Raw genomic sequence first — 26,596 nt, 5'->3', positions numbered from 1 at the left:
TAAGAGACACCACACACGTATTAAATCTAGTTACGAACCTGAAATGGGAAGATCATTACATTTGGGTCACGTGTGACGTGACGTCTCTGTATACCGTCATAAATCATGACCTAGGTATCAGAGCAATCAGAAGGGTGCTTAATCAAGATGACAGTCTTGAACAGGGATTCAGAGAATTCATAGTAGAGGGGATACGTTATATACTAACGCATAATTATTTCAGTTATGACAACGACTTCTTCCTCCAGATATGTGGCACTGCCATAGGTACAAGGTTCGCCCCTAGTTATGCCAACTTATTTATGGGCATGTGGGAAGAGGAATATATCCATTCCGGCGGCCCATTCGGGGCGAACCTTGTACTATGGAAACGCTATATAGATGACGTGCTATGTATCTGGGGTGGAGACACCGAAGGACTGGAGGAGTTCAAGACACACTTGAATAATAACAATATGAATTTAAAATTTACTTTCAACACCAGTTCAACAAGTATAGACTTCTTGGATCTCACATTGTTCATAGAGAGAGGGTCCATTGAGACTAAGACTTTCTATAAAAAAGTAGATGCCAACACGTATCTCCTGGCATCTAGCCATCATAACCATAGATGGATTAATAATATTCCTAAGGGCCAGTTCCTAAGAACTAAAAGGAATTGCTCTCAACCGGAGATATTTGAGATGCAGGCCAATGCTCTTAGGGATAAGTTTATTCAGAGAGAGTATAATCCTAATATGGTTGTGAAGGCCCTAGAGAATGTAAAGAGTATAAACAGAGATGACCTTATCTGTATGGACAGTAAGAGATCAAAACAGTCAGATGGTGTAGAGTTTATCCCCTTCATAACAAAATATAATGGGATGTCAAACAAAATAACACAAATAATTAAGAAACATTGGGGTATACTACAGGGGGATACAATCCTTAAATCAATATTACCCAAACACCCCCAAATAGTGTTCAAAAGGGCTAACAATCTAAAGCTCCAGCTATCCCCAAGCTGTCCATTTAATTCCATGAAAGCACAAAACACAACATGGCTCAAGGAATTGGATGGATTCTTCACGTGTGATAAATGTATTGGCTGTAGATACAGCAATAAATGCAAGCATTTTCAATCCAATGGCACGGGCATTACATTTCCCATTAAGTCGTTCATTTCCTGCAAGACTCCTTTTGTGGTCTACCTGTTAGAGTGCCCATGTGGACTACAATATGTAGGGCGAACAGGTAGACCATTGAAACGACGTCTTGCAGAACATGTTTATAATATTAAAAGGGGTCTGGTGACACATAGTGTCTCCAGTCACTTTAAAAATAAACATGGACAAAATCCGGAAGGGTTAATCTGCAAAGGGATTGAATGTCCCAAGCAGAATTGGAGGGGGGGAGATAAAATAAATCTAATATCCAGACGCGAAAGCTACTGGATATATACCCTCAAAACCATGACCCCGAGAGGACTTAACATTGAATTTGACCTCGCAGCATTTTTGAGGGATAGTTAGGTCTGTATACTGCTGTTGTTGAATATTACCTAACCAGGCTATCTGATCTCTGTATTCAAAGTATTCTCTTTCCACCTCTGGGTCCTATATGCTGTCACTGGCAGGGAGCTAGTATAATAGCTATCTTGCACATTGAAATAAGAAGCCACAAGGTTGCTTATTACTTTTTATTTATTCCTTTAATCATTAGAGTTTTATTCATGTATTTGTTTTTATGAGATGTATAGGCAAATGTAATGCATCATGATTGTCTTTTGTAAGATATTTCACAGTATGCTGAAGTGTATTATGTAGTGCTTATTGCTGTCCAGGCATGAAGTGGTTAAACCTGCTACACACGAATTGCCTGATAACAGCGAACAAGTGGACAATTAGTAGGAGTTCCCAATTAGGACATTCATCCAATGGGAACACCACGGCAGCTATGCACAAAGGTATAAATTACCTCTAGTGCCCTCACAGCTCCATTACCCCTGAAGAAGTGACGTCAGAGTCACGAAACGCGCGTAGGGTGGAGCTTGCAAGACGTGCAGCGACGTGCAGACCCTGTGCAGGGAGAAGAGGTTGATTGGCGGGGAACGTCATCGGAGGAGGGACCAGGCGCTCCGAGTCGCGGCCACGAAGCGGGGATCCACGCCAATTCCAGCCTCCTCCTGCAATCCCTCGGCATCCTTGCATGTTAAGCGGATGGCACGTTGTAGGACACGCATAGGGCTTTTTAGCATGTGAGTTCATGTCTTTAAGCCTGTATTTTTAATATTAAATGTTTTAGTATCACACTATTGGCGCCCTTTTCTGTTCCCAATCGGTTATGGTGTTGCTGATGCTGGAAGTGAAAATCGTGTACCAGTAGCAGGAATCAGTTGGAGCCAACCGTGAGGAGAAGTAAAGAAACCTTTTGAGGCCCAATTCTGTCTATTTTTAAGTAAGTAGATAGCAACGGTGGGGGTGTGGAACACTAACCATAGGGTACTGCGCAATGGTTGTTTCATTTGTATTTCCAGACAAGTCTCCAATCTAAAAGAACGGGACATTGTGGACTGTGGATCTCATTCATATCATCAATCGATTTATGGGACTACCTCCTTCTGTCAGGTTTAATATCTGGTAGTGCGCCAGGGAATCACTGTATATGTTGTAATATCTGTTCCTTTCTGTTGTAATTAATAGGTAAGGGGGGATGCATGAAACGCGTCAGAGTCCTTTCTTAAGATGATTTTTTCTTTTTAACTATTTGTCTTTGCTGTTCACTGCTATGTATTAAACTTTTTTGCATGGAAAATTGACAACCAGCTTCCGCTATTCTTCCTGCTTCCGTAACGCATGAGGCATCTGTTGGCATGCTGTGCACCGCCATTCTTTTCCCCATCTAGGGTTTTCTTCTACCTTGTACCCAGGATGTACCTGGGTCTTGTTGGAGATTGCCCCAGATTTGTTTTAGAATACTTGTCAGCACTACCGTACAGTATATCAGTTCGTCGTTTGATTTGAATATATTTTAATATTTATACTTCTTCTGTTATTAATATTTTTGTGTTGTAATTATTAGTCTAATTCAATATCATTTAGGCACATTTATATGTGGACCTGATAGCTTATTGCTTGTATTCACTGTGATTTGAATTGTATTCACCGTGATTGGGTCGTCGAGCTAGGAGCATGCACAAAAGAATACTCCAGTCTGAGATCCCAGCGCGCACGCTCAGAGGTCTCGGCGCATATGCGCAGGGAAGCAGGGTGTCAGGCCTGCAGGGATGGGGGATGAATGGTGTCTGGCGGGTGCCCCCCCAATCGCCAGATCCCTTCTTTGCTCCCCCCCATTCCTGTCTGCTCACCCGCATGGCACCAAAGGGGAATGTAGCCGGAGGGGGACATGCTATGGCGAGTGCATGCCAACCCGGGCAGCAGCCGCGGGGACCAGCGGCCGGGGGGAGGGGAACTAAATGCTCCCACAGGAATTAGCCCGCCAGTCTTCCCTTCCCCCCCCCCAAGCCTACCACCCACCCCGGGCAGCAGCCTCAGGGATAAGAGGCAGTGGGAAGCGAGGCAACAAACAATGGAGTAAAAGATGTCAAACCTTCCTCTGAAGCGTCTGACAATCGTCTGGTGGGCAGCGAATAGGGAAGCAGAATCCACCCACCCAATCAAGGTCAGTCACCCACCCACCAGTCACCCACGCAGTCAGTCAGCCACCTATTCAGTCACCCACCCAGTCAGTCAGTCAGTCACCCACCCAGTTAGTCAGTCACCCACCCACCCAGTCAGTCAGTCACCCACCCATTCACCCATCCACCCTCTCAGTAAATCAATTAGTCACCCACTCAGTCAGTCTGTCAGTCAGTCACCCACAGTCAGTCAGTCACGCAGTCAATCAGTCAAAAGTCAAGCCACCCACCCAGTCAAGTGTCAGTCACCCAGTCAGTCACCCACCCACCCAATAAGTCAGTCACCCACCTAGTGAGTCAGTCACCCAGTCAGTCACCCAGTCAGTCAGTCACACACCCAGTCAGTCAGTCACCCACACAGTCAATCAGTCACCCACTCACCCAGTCAGTCACCCACCCAGTCAAAGAGACACCCATCCAGACTAATCACACACTCACGCACACACACACACACTCAATTCTTTATTTATACCATTTTTTTAAAGTTGGCGAGTGAATTTTTTTGTTCGGGGAGTAGATTTGTGGGTGATTTGTCAAGCACTAGATAGATAGATAGATAGATAGATAGATAGATAGATAGATAGATAGATAGATAGATAGATAGATAGATAGACGTGATAAATGTATCAATATTTCTATTTCTGGATAAGGGTACAGTAAACATATAGTTTTGCTAGTTAATTCTTATAAGCAGAGATACTTATATACTGTATATGGATAGGTAATCTATATCTCTAGTACTGGATAAGGCTAAACATTATCAATAATAAGATCACATGGGCAATATTTTTCAATATACAAAACTGTTTTTTGTTTTTTAAATGGCTATCCACACAATGGGGTCTACGGTATGGGGTTATTTATCAAAGTCACCCGATGGGAGCACAGAACCTGCACCAGATTTATAAAAGAAAACTTCCACAAGAAGCAACAGTATTTTCTTTCATAAAGTTGGTGCATGTTTTTGATCCTTTATTTTACCTGGGAAACTTTAATGCATGACCCCAATTACCCGTGTCAATGAACCAAGGTATTTCATTATAATGTAACCATTCTTGAATTAGGAAGCAATGGGAATAATAGGAGTAGTAAGATCTGTCCGTAAAATACTGTACTGTAGTTATGAAAGGTTTGGAGTCACTTAAGTTACATGTGAGAATTGTATCCATTTATACATCTCTTGCATAACATGTTTCCATTTATTGGCCTGCTAAATAATTCACCAAAGAAGATATTGCTTAGACCAGATGATAAGATATTTGTTTTAAAGAGATAACATATTTCTTCCAGAGTGATTAACCAGTTTATACCTTCTGAAAACCATAATCTATGTAAGAAAAACATTTATAGAGTAATTATATGTTGTTGTTTTTATTATTAAGTATTCTTTTATATGGTAAAATAAAAAGGAAATGTTAAACATTTAGTTGTTGCTGAGAAACTGAAATGCAAAAGAGATTTTTACCCTGGCAATTTTTTATAGTTAATAGCTGAATTAAAAAAGCAGGTGCACATCCCCACTTAATATGCTAATGGAATTACTCAGATTTTATTTGCATCAATCAATTAAAATGGAGCAAGTAATGTCATTCATTTATGTTGTGAACATTGCATTTTTAATATGTGCCCATGACGAGATACCACAAAATAATAATTTATTGGTATTTACAATATTCAGATACGTGTTAAATTGTGATAGTACAGTATTTGCAAAAGGAAAATCAGAGCTTAAGTATTTATTTTCTTTGTAAAGTAAATATGTATTATAATATGAAACCAGCAACAGAATGCCAACAAATAATGTAAGTGGCAAGTGATATGCATTTCTTCTGAATAACCTATGGTTTGTTGAATTTCATAGTATTAGTGGAGATTGATAGAGAGACATTTCTGGTGTCAGAATTAAAAATACAACATCAGGTATGTCGTCGTGGTGACTACTGTATGGTAACTAAATGTTTAATAGCCTTTATAACTCAAATAATCCTGTATGTCATAGATGCTAGTAAGATATTGATATGCAATGCCAACTATTCTACTAAGATACACACTTGGTTAACCCTTCCCTCTAGAGGGCCTAACTTCTGTGGCAGGACGGCATCATAGTAGAGTCAGTAAGAGTCCAAATAGTATGTTTTGGGGCTTTAAATCTTCAGTGGTTTATTTTCCACATCAATAACAAATAGTCTTACTGTCCCTTTAAGGCAAACCAAATCATAACATAAAAACCTTTTCCCCTTGGGAGACTAACTCCCAGTATATCCCTAGCTATCTACCTGGGTACCACTAGCCTACTTCCAGATTTAAACAATCACACAATGTATGGAATTAAATATAAAGGGCTCTATGAAGTAAGCGCTGAAAAAGTGCAATCGCCAAGGGTACCTTATCGGCATGATTCTGCCGATTTTCCCTCTCCGTATGCAATAAGTGCCGAATCCCTTCCGAATCAAGCCGAAAACATTTGCTCCCACTCTGCCGATGATTTGCCGATCACACACAGGTGTATCGGCGTGCATGGCGAAGTGGTGTTAGGTTCCCCAATGAAACTTCTTGCTGAATCTGCCGAAGCAAGCATGTTTTGGATTGAGCGGCCCATTTAAAGGCAGCGTGTATTTTTATTCATTCTCTGTGTTGTTGGGAGTGAGAGAGAGAGAGACACACACACAGAGCTGGCCGATTTACATATTTCATATTGACTGAGACAGTTGTGGTGTATTGTGAGAGGTTTGTCCTGTGTTGTTTTGTTTACATCTTTGTCTTGTTTTCACTTTGTAAGTGTTCAGTGCGATTGTCTAGAAATGTTTTTCTGTTCTTTGTGAGTGCTAGAGGTATGGCCGCAAGGCATTGGAAGGGTGATGCTGGTGTGAGTGGTACTGGTAGTCATGTGAGTACGCATCTGAGTGAACGTAGGATTCAGGGGAATGCTGTTGCTGTGAGTGCGAATGGTGTTGCTGGGAGTATGAGTGGTATTGCTGTGAGTGCAAGTGCTGCTGGTGGCTCTGTTGCTGGTGCTGCTGGGGTGTCTGCTGCTGGTGCGTCTGGTGGTGGGGTGGTTGCTGGTGGCCCGCTTTTGGAGTCTCTTCCATTGGAAGAAGGAGAGTCCAGTCAGCAGCAGCCAAGCTCTGGGCCTGCACGTATTCGGAAGAAACGTCTGGAGCGGCCACATAATCCTCGGTTCAATGAAGAGGAAAACAGAGTTCTTGTCACAGGGATTCTGGAGCACTATGACTGTCTGTATGGGCATTTACTAGGTAAGTCTATCTTTGCATTGATTCTTCAAAGACATGTTATCCTAGGTCATGTGAGATGTCTTAATATCAAAATATTATTCTATAATATCTATCAATTAAACTTAATTGTTACACATATATTCCTTCATGCTTTAGAACGACCATAACAATCAGTGTAAAATTTTTGGCAAAGTTCATACAATATTCATGCAAGCTTCCTTACATTTGTATGTTTACACGTAAATGCTCATGTGGTACACATATTACACCTAAACCAGCATGTTTGGTATCTCTTGGAACAGGTAGCAGTTTAGGAAACTGATCGTTTTTATAATAATAATTAACGTCATATATTTTGTATGTATTTCAAGGGCGGACAAGTTCAGCATCAAAAAAAGAAATGTGGGATCAAATAACCTTGGCTGTGGCTGCGTGTGGGAATCATGTCAGGGACCGGCCGAATTGTCGGAAAAGATTCGATGATATCAGGGCAAACTTAAAGAAAAAAATACATGCACAACGGATGCATGCTTCTGGCACTGGAGGTGGGCCGCCAGCAGAAGCTCTAATCTTAACACCATTGGAGGAGCAGATGCGGGAAAAATTTCTTCCTGTCATCGTGGGGGGTTTGCCCGGGGACAGAGATATCGGAATTTATTCTGCTCCATTTCCACCAGGTGACAAATGTTACTGTACTAGGCGTGTCGTAGGTTACAGTTCTTATCTATATTTCCGCTGCAACTTATACTTTCTTCCCAATATAAGCATACCTACATATATATCTGTATATATGTCTCTCTCTCTATATCTATCTATCTATCTATCTATCTATCTATCTATCTATCTATCTATCTATCTATCTATCTATCTTTATATCTAGTTGTCCTACAAAAAGTAAAAATTAATATATATGGTGGCAAAAGGTGGCACTGAGTGCTCATTTGCATGTAATTTCCCAGAATCCCTTGCTGCAGTGGAAGCACTGTATGCTGGACGATAATGGGGAAAGACAGGGTTGCAGACCTGTCTAAGACATGCAAATGAGCATACAGTAATATTTACAGTTGCTATATATATATATATATATATATATATATATATATATAAATTAGTGATAATCTATGTTACACCTATAAACAGGCCATTACTGCCTCATCAAGTCTTGCATGGAACATTGTGCATTCAAAGGCGAACATTCATAATTTGCACAAACCCATTTCGTTATGTTTAATTAAAGCTCTTTTTTCGCTTCATGTAGTATACTGAGAGCATAAATAGGAACATGTACCATATGGTATTTAATTGTGTTCATATATAGCTCACTTCAGATTTTTATTTCACTCATGTACCGGTGTGTGAAACCAGCTGCAATTAATATGTAATCACAGCATAGAGATGAACAGAGGGTGTGGGGTCGGGCACAGAGCCAGATCACAGGGTCATGGTAGGGTCAAGTCTTGTGGGATGGCTTACAGGTGGTAGAACCAAATAAAAGGTCATGGTGGTGTCACATCTTGGGGGAGGGACTACAGTTGTTACAAGCTGACAAGGTGAACTGAAGTTCATCACATTCATTTGAAATTGTAATTCTCTGAATACTTTCACCCACCAGGTACTATATATGAAAGCGTACGTTAGTCATTCGTTCCCTCATATCTTCTTTTTACCTTATAGATACGCCACATTATCACACCAGTACCATCTGTGAGCTACACATGGCATGTGTTGATGAGTGTCAGCCACATTGAGCGCTACACCTGCTTCTCTTAAATGTTCACACAGATCACTAAAAACATTCATTCACATTTCCACAATTAGGTAATATAAGCAGAGTCAACTTTGCTGTCATGGTAGTGATGTACATTATTATTATTAGATTACTACACAACATATGCAGTGTATGTACAACAGAACACTTAATTTTACAACGCATTCATGCATGAACATTGTATGTTGTATGGTTTTTACAATAAATGTGCCAATTAGGTTCACATGTACTGCACCGACACACTTTATTCGAGCAAATACCCGGTATGTACCTGGAAGATACCTGGAATGCGCCGCTCCTCACCTCTGACAAGCCCAGTTGCATTTGCCTTCCCAGCCTGGGTTCATGCCTGGCTGATGGGCGGCTGATCTGTTAAATGATAATGATTAGGATTTAATAGGCTGCAATGCTTCGCGTGTCTACCAGATGGCATAAATTCATGAATTGTAATGCAGTATATATATATGTACTGTGCAGTATTGCAGCCAGCGGAAATAAAATGCTTCAATCCCTGCTGGAAAATAACTCAATGCACTCGGGCAGAAAACAGTCACAAACCTCAATACACCCGGGTATACCCGAATTCGTGGGACTAGCCAAGCTCGAATAAAGTGTGTCGCCAGTGTACATTGATGTTAAGATGGATAATGTACAGCTTGCCAGAAACATATCATTGTCATTTCGTTATGTGATGCTGATATTTAGCCATAAATACTCCCACTACACAAACTTAATGTTAATTATGTACACATGTCAATAAAATTCTTATGTTATTCTTCTATATAGTTGCTCCTGAAGCTCATGTGTCACCTGACACTGAACATTTATCATCACCTGGCTCATCCAGCTCATCATCAATCATGGAAGGGGAGTGTATGAGGTGCAGCACATCTAATGTGTACATTTGTAGATTTTAATTTGCCATGCTAAATAAATGCCTTTCACATGTAATTAACTTCAGATCAGTTATTGTCACAGAAGATGTAGTGTTTCCTGACAACATGTATTGTGTGTGTTGTAAACTATCAACTAGGAGTTGTGAGGTTACAACAAACTTTCATTCATTCTTCTTTCACACTGAGTTGAAACATCATTGTTACTTCAAGCATAAACTTTTAATTTGACACAAATTCAAAATTATTGAAACATGTTATGTGTTACACTATGAGAACAACTATCATTATATTGAAAACAAGTGAAAGTTCCATGGCAGTTCATAATGTGTTTCTTTATTTGTAGAACCAGATGTTGCCACTCAAGGACAAATTCACTCAAGTGACCATGAAGATGTTCCCACTCCTGGATTAACCCAGTATTCAAGTCCTCCTGCTCGTGACACCTACTCAGCTATTGCAGCTTCTGAAGAAAGAATCTTGGGTGAAGAAAATCGTCGCCATTCAGAAATTATGTCAGTGCTTGAAAGGATGATATCACTGCAGGAAAGGTCCATATCACAAATGTCACAAATTGAAAGAGTCATCATCCAAGTTCCTAAAGAAATCCAAAATGTAAACAGGACATTACAAGCCATAGTTGTGAATCTAAGCCAAGCAAATCAGTTGCGAATTACAGCAAGAGAACAACAATTCCACTTTACCCCATCTGAGGATGGATCTTTACATGCTGCTACTTTTTCTCCAGAGTCATCAGTTCTTCATTCCCCAGTTCTGGATGATACCGGTACAGTAGGTGCAAGTTCTGTGCAGGTCCGTCTCAACATCCAACCGCTTACATCTGTTCAAAATCAGGAACGGACACCTACAAATGAGACACGAAAAAGAAAGATAGGGCAACAATTACTACTAACCAGCTTTTGGAAAAAGATTAAAACACCAAAACAAGAAACTGCTCCACCATCAGTCGTGCAATGTTTAGCAACTGCTTCACAACTGCCACAGGCCACACCCAGTGCCCCTGAAGTGCCACAGCCCACACCCAGTGCCCCGTAAGTGCAACAGCCCACACTTAGTGACACTGAAGTGCCACAGCCCACACCCAGTGCCCCTGAAGTGCAACAGCCCACACTTAGTGCCACTGTAGTGCCTCAGCCCACAACCAGTGCCCCTGAAGTGCAACAGCCCACAACCAGTGCCACAGAACTGCCACAGGCCAGTACAAGTAGTACAGTTAAGGCCAAAGTATTTGTCAAAGGGAAAAGGCAAACACAACAGCCAACAAGCAGGCCTGTGACTCGCTCTCAAAAGGATAAACTAAAATAAATAATCACATTCACTAAATTTGTTGGTGTCCTGGTGATGTTTACTGCAGACTATTTCATGCATAGTGTATGTATGATCATGTACAGATGCTTGATAACATTCAAGTATGTCCTTGTACACATGAATGTTTAGAAATGCTCACTGACTGAATTAAGGCATATTTAATAACATATGAATATGTATTAATCATCAGTTGATTAATGGTACAACATTACACACTTGCTATGTTAATAGAAGCTGACATTCACTTAGCTCTTGTTCAAGATGAGATGTATGTGGGTTTGTTTGGTAATGTAGATAGTCATTTCATGCTAATATTATTGACATACAACTTTAAGTAACTACCCATATAACAGCATACATTTTGATGTTCTGTTTTCTGGTGTCTTAACTCTGTAACTCATTACTTACCTTAATCTTCTTTCATAGTTCATAATGTTGGCATGTGATCATGTATGATTTTTGGTTACAATAACAGATCTATAAGTGTGTATGAATATATCTTTATTATCTCTGTATCTCTATGGATATATGTATACACTGTGACATAGTCCAAAGATGTTAGGCAGCTTTCTGCCCATTTTAGAGCAGAAAGTGCAGGAATAGTTACAAATGATCCGTTCCACAGCTTCCCATTAACTCAGGCAGCTGGATGGAAAATCCAGACCACAGATTACCATGGCTCTAGTTCTCCCTCACCTGCTCTTCTAATCACATGCACAGGTATTTAGAGCAGAGAGGTTTTGCATTTCTCTCTCTCTCCTTGGAGCCTGGAGGCTGGGGGTATCGCTGCTCCCCTGCATCCAGTATCGGGGTTGACGGCTCCTCCAAGTATCACAGTACCAGAGGATTTGCCTGGACACGGGACCGAGTTCCCACCACGAACAGATAAGACCAAACAAATGTTTACTGCTGTTGCTAAAAGACTGTGCTGTATCTAAGTGACCCTAAATGAGAGAGCATTGTTTTAAGCTGGGGAACCAGGTTAGTTGGCCAGCAGCTGTTAGAGAGACTGATTCTATGTGTAGTTAGATCCCTGAGAGGGATAGGATTTTGTTTATATAATTTGGTTTCTTTTTATTTGAAATAACAGTGTGGGAAATACTGTAACAATGAAATGAGTGAACTGCTGAATGAAAGTATCTGAGTACCTCTAACCTATACATGTTAAAGCTGCAGTACCTTACTTGGATGAAAATAAAGCAGACAGAAGCCTGAGTTAAGCAGCTTAATACTTTGCATGATCCTGTTTTTGTATTAAATAACCCTAGAAGACTGTGTCGGGAAGAACCCAGACAGACGTCAGCACTACAAAAGAGGGGCGTTTGTCACAACACACACACAGTGTGTGTGTGTGTGTGTGTGTGTGTGTGTGTATATTGTGACAAACGCCCCTCTTTTGTAGTGTTGACGTCTGTCTGGGTTCTTCCCGACACAGTCTTCTAGGGTTAATTATACAACAAACAGGATCATGCAAAGTATTATGCTGCTTAACTCAGGCTTCTGCCTGCTTTATTTTCATCCAAGTAAGGTACTGCAGCTTTTACATGTGTAGGTTAGAGGTACTCAGATACTTTCATTCAGCAGTTCACACATTTCAGTGTTACAATATTTCCCACACTGTTATTTCAAGAAATAAAACCAAAATAATATAAGCAAATCCTATCCCTTTCAGGGATCTAACTACACATCAGAATCAGTCTCTCTAACAGCTGCTGGCCAACTAAACTGGTTCCCCAGCTTAAAACAATGCTCTCTCATTTAGGGACACAAGATACAGCACAGTCTTTTAGCAACAGCAGTAACCATTTGTTTTGTCTTATCTGTTCGTGGTGTCCAGGCAAATCCTCTGGTACTGTCATACGTGGAGAGGCCGTCAACCTCGATACTGGATGCAGGAGAGTAGCGACACCCCCAGCCCCCAGGCTCCAAGGAGAGAGAGTGAAATGCAAAACCTCTCTGCTCTAAATACCTGTGCATGTGATTAGAAGAGCAGGTGAGGGAGAACTAGAGCCATTGTAATCTGTGGTCTGGATTTTCCATCCAGCTGCCTGAGGTAATGGGAAGCTGTGGAACGGATCATTTGTAACTATTCCTGCACTTTCTGCTCTAAAATGGGGCAGAAAGCTGCCTAACATCTTTGGACTATGTCACATATCCCCCTCCCCAGCTCACACCTACTGGGGTGAGCGGCCATGGACCTCACTGGGGTGAGCGTCCTACCTGAAATACTTGAGCTAACTCCTCAGTATAACATTAAGTATTCACATGACACGAATATGAACTTCATTATATAATTTACCAACTGAAAGGGCCATCAACCCTGTATATTAATTTGTAGTTTAGCTACATTTTCAACACAGAGAACCAATATAACACTGTACCCTTGACAAAATGCTTATTCTAGAGGCCTAATATACCTTAACTACAATAGCTTATTTGCATAGTTAAGTGTCCGTGACATAGTCCACACGTGTAATAACAAAAAAAATATCGGTCAATTCCCCAAACACATTTTTTTTTTTTCTTTGATTTCCAGTCCATTACATTTCCTGACTTTATTTCATAGGCCGCTGCAAACTGCAAATGACTGGACTGTTTCTTTAGCTTCTGACGGAACTCTGGGGCCGGATAGTCTTTGTCTTTATATTGTGGCCCAGAGGGGCGAGATCCGGAAAAATTCAAGGCCAGCGTTGACCTTCGTCGCTTTTGATTTGCGACCTTTGAACCTTTATGGTACTTCTTACTGCCATGTATTTTCTCATGACCATCACTCACAGAGATTTGGGATTTTTCCTTTGGGGCAATTATATGGTATTTAGAAGATGAAGCACTGATTACCTGGAGCACCTTCACCTTGATGGGGCTCTCACTAACTCTGGCTGTACCCTGTGGCATTTTACCTTTGCAGCCGGCAGGCATGTAGTCTTGGACCTCTCTTTCCTGAGGTCTACATTTATTCAGGTGGAAGTACCGCTGGATAACCAGTGACGCATTTCTCAGGGTTTGATAGCGAATCCTGTTCTGTGTCATCCTAGTCAGAGACTGGATTTTTATAGTTGCTCCTTTCATAATGAGGAACCTGTTTCGTACCATGCGGGCACGGTAGAATGATTGAAGAACACAGGCTGCTTTATTCCGGTGATTGAACACACGAATTTTCATCCCTCTGTAGGCAGCCTGTAGGATGATAGTTGCGGCGCGTTTACGCTGATAATTTTCTCTTTCCCTTCTTCCTTGGATAAGAGCTTTGCAGTGCTTCTGAATTATTCTAATGCTTTTCTCCTTTTTCAAAATGTTAAGTTCCTCCACGAGAGAATTCTGTTTTGTGCATACATCTCGCAATTCTGTTCTCAGAGCGTCCATTTCTTCCTGGTGCTGGCTCTGAGTATGCATCAGTGCTTCCTGCACTTCTAATTTTTCCTGAGTCAACTGTTTCTTTATTTTTTCTGCTTGGTCAGTCAAATCTGAATTTTCCAATTTCAGAGTCTCATTTTCTTGCTTTACAGTCTCTAACTCACTTAGGGCAATCTCATGGGTTTGCTTCAACATTCCCAGCTCTGTGTTCAGACCGTGGCCCTCCAGGCGCAAGTGTTGCACCTCTGTGCTGAGCGCATGAACCTCTTGTAGAGCCTTCCCGTATTTCTGTTTTAGGATAGCAATCAATTTGTCAGACTTAATCTGTTTTTCATCCATGGTGACAATTACGGTGTTGGCCTTTTCCAGACTAGTCGTCACCTCTTCCAGCTCACTCCGTAAGAGAGACTCTGTTTTCTTCAAAGCCTCGTGCTCTTGTAAAGCTGGAAGTATACACCTCTGTAACTCGGCGTTCGCTTCTCGCACCTTATTGTTAGATTCTTGCTCCTTCTTCCAACATTCTCGCTCCTTCACCAAATCCTGCCACAGGACTTCATAATTATGGCGGGCAGCTTGGAGTGCAGAAACCAAAGCCTCTTTATCCTGGTTCAAGGATTCAGCTTCCCTTTGCTCCTCCTTTTCCTTTGCCACTGTTCCCGTGACAATTCTGCCGATCACTTCGGTCTGCAGCACATCTCGGCGCCTTTCTGACGCATGTCCTGACCGCGCAGGTTCAAGTTTCTCGGTCACTTCCCCTGTGACTTGAGGGACAGTTTTCTTTTTCTTCTTCTTTCTTTTTGCTTTATTAGCTCCAGAGATATCAGTGGTACTGGGCACACGCTCACTGGTATCAGCTTCCACATCTTGCTTGCACACATAGGGCGTTGCTTGCTTTTGCAGCTGTTTGTCTTTGAAAATTTTGGGGCATACATCTTCCATGTGACCTACTTTATGACAGGCCCAGCATACTAAATTCATCTGTGGGTACGGCTCTCCTCCAGGGGCCACATACGAGTCGTCATCATCATCATCGTATGGCCTGAAGGGACACTGTTTTCCATGATTATGTACATTACAAAACAAACATTTCACGTCGGCCATTTTAGAAACCCGGCAGGGACAATTTGCTAGCTGCAATTTCACTCACTTCAGCAACTTGCATACAGCACTTGCTAGCTGCAAATTCACTCACTTCAGCAAAATGCATTAGCTTTACAAACAGCACTTGCTAGATGCAATTTTTTTTCTTCAGCAAAACATTTTGGTTTTCTGTTTGGGTTCAGGGTGCTATTGCATCCACACTTCGCACATTCTCTGTGTATGCTAGAAGCACAACTGATATACACAGTGGGACAGACTTCACTCATAGCATCTGTACTTTAGTTCAGCTCGGCGGCCATTTTAAACCCCCGCATTTATTTGCAAACCCACAGACTTTTTAGTGTCGACCCGCATTCTCCACCATATGTGACAAACGCCCCTCTTTTGTAGTGTTGACGTCTGTCTGGGTTCTTCCCGACACAGTCTTCTAGGGTTAATTATACAACAAACAGGATCATGCAAAGTATTATGCTGCTTAACTCAGGCTTCTGCCTGCTTTATTTTCATCCAAGTAAGGTACTGCAGCTTTAACATGTGTAGGTTAGAGGTACTCAGATACTTTCATTCAGCAGTTCACACATTTCAGTGTTACAATATTTCCCACACTGTTATTTCAAGAAATAAAACCAAAATAATATAAGCAAATCCTATCCCTTTCAGGGATCTAACTACACATCAGAATCAGTCTCTCTAACAGCTGCTGGCCAACTAAACTGGTTCCCCAGCTTAAAACAATGCTCTCTCATTTAGGGACACAAGATACAGCACAGTCTTTTAGCAACAGCAGTAACCATTTGTTTTGTCTTATCTGTTCGTGGTGTCCAGGCAAATCCTCTGGTACTGTCATACGTGGAGAGGCCGTCAACCTCGATACTGGATGCAGGAGAGTAGCGACACCCCCAGCCCCCAGGCTCCAAGGAGAGAGAGTGAAATGCAAAACCTCTCTGCTCTAAATACCTGTGCATGTGATTAGAAGAGCAGGTGAGGGAGAACTAGAGCCATTGTAATCTGTGGTCTGGATTTTCCATCCAGCTGCCTGAGGTAATGGGAAGCTGTGGAACGGATCATTTGTAACTATTCCTGCACTTTCTGCTCTAAAATGGGGCAGAAAGCTGCCTAACATCTTTGGACTATGTCACAATATATATATATATATATTAACTGATACATACATATATATGAAAAAAAAAGAAAAAAGAAAACAGGCGCACACCTAGTGCATTAACGTACTGTAATAACAAGTGTTTCTAGAACATTAAAATCGATCAAATGCCCACTCACAAAAGTACTGAAATGAAAAGCAGTTATGAGATATTCTCTCATGTGCCATCAACGCCATCCGAATTAGGCAATGGCGTCCTCTCGTGTCTTTCCTCCGTGTTGCCGGATGGCCGGAAGTGACGTCCCTCCAACTCGGCTCCCAGCACAAGAAGTCCCTCCGGGAACCAGCACCTCCAAATTCTCAGTGCTGGCAACGATGTACCGGGGAAATAGGATCCAGCGTCTCTCATACAGCAATAGCAAAGTACATGGGCAAGTGACTGCTTTTATCTAACCACGCCCTACGCGTTTCGTCATCTATGATGACTTCATCATTTCAGTACTTTTGTGAGTGGGCATTTGATCGATTTTAATGTTCTATAAACACTTGTTATTACGTTAATGCACTAGGTGTGCGCCTGTTTTCTTTTCTTTTTTTTCATAGGTATAAACAGGGAGTTGTGAACCCTTTTGAAACGGGCTGCCAAATACCTGGATGTCATTATTTTTGGAACGGGACTTTGTTTTTTCAGAGGATATTTACAAAGGTTTTTTTATTTAACGTTTATTTATGTTTTTCTTTTATTATTATTTTTGAATTGTAATCTTTGTTATGTTATTAAACTATTAGGATGGTGTTTTAACAACATCACATATTTATTATTATTTTAAATTCTTTGAAATACTGGTTCAAAATATTATTTAGCTATCATCATACTACCCCACTGGATGCACTTACAGTTGGGGTTAATTAATTTATAGCTTTGGTTAGGGTATATTAGAGGCGCTACTTCATTTTTCTTTGTTTATATATATATATATATATATATATATATATATATATATATATATATATGAGAAAAAAAAGAAAAGAAAAAGGGCCCGATCCTTGTGTAAAATCAGATAATAAAGGGTTTTAATTTGCCATGAACAGACGATTGCCAACTCACAATTTGTCAAATAAAATCAAGCAATTTATGGGACAAGCCCATGCACCACGCCGACGTCCAAGTTTCAGAGGTCTTCCATCTGCATACAAATATATCTGCTGTGAATCAGCTCTGCTGTGGGATATGCTGCCGGTACAACCTTTCTCCTTCACCTCGGCAGGGATAGTAGGTGTTTCTGGCTGTATTCAATCTTCCACCGATCGAGTAGCAGGATGCAGGAAACTACAGTGGCCAAACAGCTCAAGCTCCAGAGCACAGATGTCAGTTCCTGCATCCTGCTACTCGATCGGTGGAAGATTGAATACAGCCAGAAACACCTACTATCCCTGCCGAGGTGAAGGAGAAAGGTTGTACCGGCAGCATATCCCACAGCAGAGCTGATTCACAGCAGATATATTTGTATGCAGATGGAAGACCTCTGAAACTTGGACGTCGGCATGGTGCATGGGCTTGTCCCATAAATTGCTTGATTTTATTTGACAAATTGTGAGTTGGCAATCGTCTGTTCATGGCAAATTAAAACCCTTTATTATCTGATTTTACACAAGGATCGGGCGCTTTTTCTTTTCTTTTTTTCTCTTAGGTATCGTTGGGAGGTTGGTGAGCCCAAGATTTAAGCTGCCCAGGACTGCAATTTCATTTTTTAAGGATTTGTATGGACAATCTATATTCTTATTGTCACATTGAATAAGAGACTTACACAATTTTTATAGTTATATATTTTTCTTTTACATTGTTTTTGTTGCCAACCTACATTTTTTATATATTTTTTCATTATTGCAATTTTTTATATATATTTTTATTTTTATTTTTTGTTACTTACAATTCACTTAGTTTCCTGCCACTAAATTATATATTTTTAGACATCTGTGCTGGGTACATCATTCTGCAGAGTGGGATTTGGTTTGCAAGGTTACAGGTGTGTGCTAATAGGGGCGCTGTTAATTATTTTCTGTTTTATATATATATATATACATATATACACATATATACATATATACACATATATATATACATATATACACACAATATATAGTTAATTATAGATAGATAAATATATATGTTGATATATTTATATATATTTAATTATATATATTTATTTTTTTATATATATATATATATATATATATATATATATATATATATATGTATATATCAAGAGGGACTAACAGAGAGAGTGAAAGAGAGAGAGAAACAGAGAGAGAAAGAGGGAGAAACAGAGAGAAACCGAGAGAGAGAAAAACAGAAAAAGAGACAAACAGAGATGTGTGTGTGTGTGGTTAATTTTAGTTAAGTGTAAGCAGAAACCTGTTCATCCTAGCACTGTAGAATATTTCACACACATTGTTATTCTAATTAAATTCGTCAACTTGTTTTGCACATGTTGATTGCCTAAGCCGAAAGTAAAGTTTCGATTCCTCTGAAAAGAGTGTATCTTAGACAAAGAATTTCAGCCAATTATTGTAACAAATTTCTGGTGGGAGAAAACCTAGGCGTATAACAGTTAGGTTGTATTATAACCTTGGAACAAACTGCGAAGATAACATGTAACTATTCACACATTCAGCCGACATCCGTATGCGCTCAACTTAGACACTGTACAGTTGAACAGAGAAGAAATGGCAGAAGCTTCCACATTAAACAGCCATCCACGTAAATCATATAAATTTATGATTTATGAAGCAATCGAATCAACGCCAGAGAAAAGTGCAAACTGGCCAAAATCTATGACTTGATCCAAAAGAAATATCCATACTACCAAGAACCTGACAAACAATGAAATTTTAAAACTTCTGTACGATTCACTTTATCCGCAAATGAATGTTTTGAGCGTGTCCATGATCGGCTAGATCAACGATATGGATGCTGGCATGTTGCGCCATCATTTAAACTTACCATGGAACATGGAACATATCTTCTGTTAAATAGCATATTTTTGCCTAATATCAGTGACACTGAAGCCGCACTGACTGTCGCGTCTGCTGATATACCTGCACCCTCCATTCATCAAGACCAAATGCAAGATGGACATAACTACTATGATATGTATCCAAACTTATATGGGCAATACCAATGTGGATGGGAAAACAACCAACAACTGTACGTACCTCCGGACGTCTTGTTTGAAGAAGCCACTGCAGATCCATATGACGCCCTCATACAGATGTGTGTGATTCAGGATTCAACGCTTGCCTCAACCATGGATGATACTGTTGTGCCTTCCTGGAGCGAGCAGTTGCAGCCAAATCAGTTTTGACTTCTACAAGAATGGTAAATACAGATTTTGTTATGCCTTTACTGAAATTATATATGTCTACATTAATAATATACACCATGTGTTAGCCAAATGAGTGGATACAGCTTAACATTGCAGACAGGCTTACATGTAGCGTGCACAAAGACATTATTTCCTATAACAATATACTACATGACGAACCATTAGTACACATTGGTGGCGGAGTCCTAAATCCTAGATTATTATCGCTTTTAAAGTATCATTTCAACATGTTACACTAACTGTAACACACACCTCATTGTTTAGCATTCAACATATAAAAACAAAGTGTCGCCCACATATGACGTGGGACCGTGGTAATGTCCCAAGGCGTCCTTAAAAAGGTTACCAATGCAAGCCCCACCCCCAAAAAATGTGCGCGCATGAAACCGTATTGGCTGTGCCCGTAGCTTATTGTTACGGTCAGTGCAGTGTGTCATGCGCGCGTGTCGGTGGGGCAGTGCGTGCACAGCGCTGGAGGCCAATGTTCATTCAGTGGGAGGGGTGTTTGCGTGCATTTCACGGTGTCTTAACATGACATCACACGTATTTTGTTCGCTCATTGGCTGATCGTCCGTTTTTTCCGTGGGCACACGTCCGTTTACAAAGTTTAGATATGTACGTGTGTAGAAGTGAATTTGTTTCGCTTCCATATCATAACTTCCAGCCATGATATGCATACTGCTAGCTGCACCATAGAGGGACATGTGTTGAACGCACAGCATACACATTATTTTGCGCATGCGCTAAGGCTTAGTCCACACATTCGTGACGTGCGCGCGCAACAGACGTTGTGCGCGCACATTATTATGTATACAGGCACCGGAAAAAACATATCAGTAGTAATGCCAGCAACGCCATTAGAAAAATGAGACAGTTCTGTATCTGTAGTTTTAGCCTTGCAGTTGAAACATATACTTTACTTATGCGTGAATATCCACAATCATATAGAGATGTGTTAAGCGTTGTCATGCTGAGACATGGGGGGGGATGTCTCCAATTTATCTTTCCAGGGGATTGACCTTGTGAAATTGGGGATACGTAAGGGGGATCTAGACAACGCTCTACTGAGAAAAGAGTCTAGGTGGATATACACCTAGGGGACCCTATCTCATGGGGGTTTGAATGAGGGTTTTGTATACACCCCCTTTCTGTAGTCCTCTATCCTCCCCTCTCCCCCCCCCTTTCTTTTGAAATAAGAGTCTGCCACACAATCTCCCCTGTGGGATTATTGTTTTATTGAATACAGTCTACCATTCAGCACACACAAAGACACTCAATTACAACTTATGTGCTTATTAATTTGCCCTTGACAGTATCTCTTCATGAGCTTTCAACTCGTATGTTTTTTAACCTGTCTTCATGGGTTAATAGGCCCCGTTTTTTAACCTTGTTTCCCTGCCTAGATCACCTTTTCCCCTTTGCTTGTCATTACATACTCTGTCATGATGACTCTACTGGGTTACCATGACAACCACAGTACATAAAAGGCTGCAGGGAGCATAGACCCGCCCACCCCCGAAGAAGTTCCAGTCAGGAACGAAACACGTGTCGGGTGAGACGTCCTGTGTGACATCATCAGCGCGACCAACTAGTTAGTAGTGTGGTCAGTCCGGTTCACAGAGTGGAGTGCAATTAGCTAAAAATGATGTGGGCCAGTTGTGGATCCCACTAGCTAGGACTGCTTTCCTGTTCATCTCACTAGAAATCCCTGCACTCGGCGATTCAGGCACTCCCCTGCCATACACTCTGCAGTGTGTGGGCAGAATCACTCGCAGCGTATGACTCCAGCAAGCTGCTACACACACGATCATTACTGCCTGTCTGGTATCTATGGCCAAGTAGGTTAACTGTTTAACTCCTGGCACTTTTTGATACACACTCTGGGCTATGGGGAGTAAATGAATCATTGCCTCTGACTCCAGAAGGCTGCCTAAGCGATCACTATAGTTTGTTTAACATCCATGACTAAGTGGGACAATTGGTTAACCCCTTCATACCCACATGCATCAGAACATAAAGCCGTTTTATGAGCAAACATTTGTTATTACCTGCTTAGCAACACCATGACTGCAGCGTAATCAGGGATAATAATATATGAACATTGTGCTTGGTGTTTGATATTCATGGTTAAATGGTACAGGTGTTTAACCCTTGGCACTACTTGTTATGTACCATGAGTTATGGGGAGTGAATGACTCACTACCTCTGACTTTAGAAGGTTGATAAACGACCACTACTGTTTGTCTGTTTAAACACTCATGGTTAAACTGGGACAATCGTTTAACCCGGCTATACCCACATGCAGCAGAACAGAGCGCCCTTCTATGAGCAGACACTTGGCGCAATCTGCACAGCAACACTGCAATGCAATTAGGGTTAGCAGTACATGAACATTGTGCTTGGGGCATTCACCCCATATATGACCTTATGTTACTGTGACTATATTTGGAGCTACATATATAGACTACCAACTTGTCACCTTCTATACTATCATTACCACCACCAGGCTATGAACGAGCTACTAGTCCTTATCCTGGATCACTCATACAGTGTTTATACCCAGGCATAGACTTATATCAAGCATTCCACACTCCGCTGTGCCTAACATGCGCTAAGATATCAGGTTTTAATTAGATTGTTTTTCTTGTTATCATTAATAAAATTTATTTATTTTGAGCTCTACCCCCAGTGAGTGCATCTTGTGGGATTCTTTCCTTGTTTCTCAGTACATATCTTTATCCCTGAAAGCACCCTTTCCAGTCCCTACTCTCATATCTTAGTGGCTGAGCGGGGTTACTCCACCTCTCCCCCCCCTCCCTTATTAATATATAAATGTGCCATCTTTGAACATCATGTGTTTGCTGTATTTCACAGATGTCGCGGATGAATACATGGGACCAATGTATGATTTCAGATGAGCCAATCGTTATATTAGATGATTGTGACGACTAGCGAACAACTATTATAATAAATATGTAACACTGCTTTCAATGATTGGTGCGTAGATTAACAATCACTACATAATGTTATCCTATTATGCAAATATTTACTATGCACTTAATTAACATAATGATGTTGCTAAGCACTGAAGTTAGAACTTATATTGTTTTTTTGTTCTTTTCTACTAACATTATATGTATTGCCATGTGATATATGCAACCAACATTATCACCCAGCAAACACATTAATCTACTATATATTATAATCTCACGTGTGACTTTTTAAAGAATGTAAATGCTACATAACAACTCGTAGACATTGTATCTGAACGTACACAATAACAATAGTGAGGTGATAGAAACTGTTTAGTCGTGTGCATTTTATATTATCACCTAAGTTGTAGTGGTAACCTAACATGCATGAGCTAATGAATGTTAGTTAAAGATCATGAAACCATGAACATTTGTGTGTACATTTTATTCACACGACTAACTATAGTTTAGTGTTATTAGTAAACGTTCAACACATACATAGCTAAGTGAGGCCGATGATAAAAGCAACATTATTATGTTGGTTTATATTATTTCACGTAGAAATACATGCATCACACAAAAACTACAACACACACACACACACTGTTGCTGAAATGTGTGCGTATGCAAATGTCCACTTCATTTATGTTCATATGTTGACATTAGTTATAAAGGATCATGATCATTATGAAATACTAACGTGAATGAAATAAAAATTATATTAACTACATTGTCTTGTGTTGAATGAATTAGGAAAAGTTGAGAATTCAAAGAAGTATACTTTGGAATGGTGTTAACATTTTGACACATGTTACATGTACAGCTGCGGCCGAGCTTAGTCTAACACTTACCCGGTTGGGCGTGCACCGATGTGTCCCGCGCGCGCGCCGGAGCCTCGGAGGATCAGTCCTCCGATCGGGGCTTCCCCCACCCCTCTCCGGGTCCGCTGGGTCCCCCAGAGCCCCCCACCGCATCCCCCACATCGCGGGACACCAGGGCTCCCTACGGGGAGCTCTGGGCACGCACGCCATGTGCGCACACTCCCGATGAAGCGTGACCGTGCATCGGTGATGCGCGGCACGCCGAGGGGATTCTCCATCAAAGCCGGGAAACCTCGCGGCTTGCGGCTCTAGCCGCATTAGAATAAACTTGGTCGGTACTGTACGTCAAATCTACACACATCTTTCACTTATACATACACATGTGACAATGTAGTAATCAACATGAAGATGAAGTGATACAACAACTAATCACATACATTGCAATGTTAATGATGGTTAAAACATTGGGGTCTTTTCATACAAACATGCATTGAGTGTTAACATCGCTCATGTGCATCAATGGATGTTCTCCTCCCATAATCAATAGCTGAGCAGGGTTTATCCCCTTATCTCCCCCCACCCTATATTCCATGAATGGATGTTGTTACGTCTGCTAAATTACATGTTATGTAATGTCCCTAATGATTTTAAAACACACTGCACAATAACCACCAAGTGTAGCTAAACGCACGTACACAATACAGAAACGACATGTTTCAATTGTCACATCTTTTTCATTTCGTTCTGTTTATACATCCTGTAACTATACCTGTATCAAGGTTTGCACATCTTATGCCAGATGTGAATTGAAATACATACCATGAACAGTCATTGAAGTAATATACCTTGAAAAAGAAAACATGAATGAATATAAATCATTGTCATCACATGTTCATTAAGGTAAGCAACACACAGAATGGACAATTTTGTATGTGATATGAAACAACATCTAGAATACGTCAAATATGATCTGAAATACACAATAGTGTACACATCATTGTGACTCACATGTCACACTCCAAAAGCAAAATTGTATGTAACCATACTGCACAAGCTATTGGCTATCGACATTGTAGGTTTATTGTGTATGCCTAACCAAAAATAGCATGTACAGAAAATATAGATTTAGTACACATTATTTCCTCACGTACACACAACACCTTTTAGTGGTAAGAAGTATAATACAACCTGTTGATGAATGACATACCGGTGCCACATGCAATTGTCCATACAGCAGAGAAGAGAAAGGTGTGCGAACCATATTCATCTGTTTCCTAAGTGAATGGTATTTGGACAAATGTATTTATCATTACAGAGAATGAATACATCTATGTAGTACTATGAACATATATGTATTTGCTTACATGAAAAAAATGTATTTATGACATTCAGATGTGTCTCAACACCACTGGCTGTTTGGTCAGTGTCAGCTGGTAAATTGATGGGATGCTCCTCCTCCAAGCCCTGACGTATGTCTGTTTGTACATTATTGCGGAGTGCCACATTGTGCAAAATGCAACATGCAATTATAATATCAGAAACTTTAGCAGGCTTATATTGAAGTGCCCCACCAGTTCTATCGAGACACCTAAATCTTGTCTTGAGAAGCCCAAATGTCCTCTCTATGATGGATTACGTAGATATATGGGCAACATTATTCCTCTCCTCTGCTTCACATTGAGAGTTTGCCACAGGGGTCAACAGCCACGGCCTAATTCCGTATCCTGAGTCACCTCTAATCCATCATGCACAAATATGAAACAATTTGTGTTAACATTATTACATACAACATTTCCTAGAAAACCAAGAGTTGTTTGTTAACACATCATAATATGTACTCACCCACCAGCCAACCAGGTCCAAAATAGCCTTCTTCGAAAGCATGGAAGACTGATGAGTTTCTCAGGATAGAGGAATCGTGACTGGAACCAGGGAATTTGGCTACCACATGCATAATCTTCATCATGGCATCGCATACACCTGTACATTCAGGGAATGGTAGTGCTTACGGTTGCGGTAAGCATGCTCACTCTAACTAGGTGGGATCAAAGCAACATGGGTGCAATCTATTGCACCCATCACACATGGTATCCCAGCTATGGTATAAAAGCCATTCCTGACTTCCAGCCACTCTGTGTGCTCTGTAGGAAAATGAATATAATTCCTAGCGCGTCTATTCAGTGCACATAGAAACTGGGTAAAGGCCCGTGAGAATGTAGATTGCGAGACCCCGCCCACTATGCCCACAGTTGTCTGGAATGACGCGGAAGCAAGAAAATGTAATGAGCACAGCATTTAAACAAGCCCAGGGACTGCACGACCTCTGGCTGTCACAAAATCTAAATCTCCCCGTATCTCTTCATACACTACCGACACGTTTAATTCGAGCACGGCTAGCACCGCAAGCCGGGGGATGCCCCGGCGTGCTAGCCGCACTCCCTCAGCGTGCCGCGCATCACCGATGCGCGGTCACGCGTCATCGGGTGCCTGCGCCCCCTGCACGCGCGTCCAGGGCTCCCCGAGGGAGCCCTGGTGTCCCGCGATGTGGGGGACGGCGGCAGGGGGTTCCGGGGCACCCGGCGGACCCGGCAGCGGGAGGGAGAGCGCCCCGATCGGAGGGTGCTCTTCTGCTGCTTCGGCGCGCGCCCGGCACCCTCCGGCGCGCGCCAGGTTACTGCTGCGGCCGAGAACGGGCAAATGCTCGAATAAACTCGGCCGCAGCAGTAAAGAGCTAAGATTGCTGCTGAACTCAAATGATAGCGACTTACAATCTCCTCCTCACTCATCCCATCTAACAGGGTTCTCTCCCTGTACAAACGAGGATGAGGCACAACTTCTCTCCTCTCTCTTCTCCTCTCATCTCATTGCCCTCTCCCTCTCCTGTCCGCGTGCCTGTCCCTGTCACTGTCCCTGCCACTGTCCCTGCCTCTGTCCCTGTCCCTTCCTTGGCCTGTGACATCC

The 26,596-nt window shown here is 41.4% G+C and overlaps 1 long non-coding RNA gene across 1 annotated transcript in view; it reads right to left on the bottom strand.

Annotated features, from left to right (window-relative positions):
- Positions 1 to 10,271: 10,271 nt before the first annotated feature.
- The window catches only part of LOC142488655 (uncharacterized), a 74,137-nt gene continuing 57,812 nt past the window's right edge, over positions 10,272 to 26,596 (bottom strand). The window contains exons 2-3 of the long non-coding RNA XR_012799563.1: positions 19,673 to 19,824; positions 10,272 to 10,435 (exon numbers count right to left, since the gene is read on the bottom strand). This is a non-coding gene — a long non-coding RNA (uncharacterized LOC142488655). The remainder of the gene's footprint in view (positions 10,436 to 19,672; positions 19,825 to 26,596) is intronic.

This window comes from Ascaphus truei, chromosome 2 (genome assembly GCF_040206685.1).
Source record: "Ascaphus truei isolate aAscTru1 chromosome 2, aAscTru1.hap1, whole genome shotgun sequence".
Taxonomy (NCBI): domain Eukaryota; kingdom Metazoa; phylum Chordata; class Amphibia; order Anura; family Ascaphidae; genus Ascaphus; species Ascaphus truei.
This window is presented reverse-complemented; position numbering and strand designations above follow the sequence as displayed.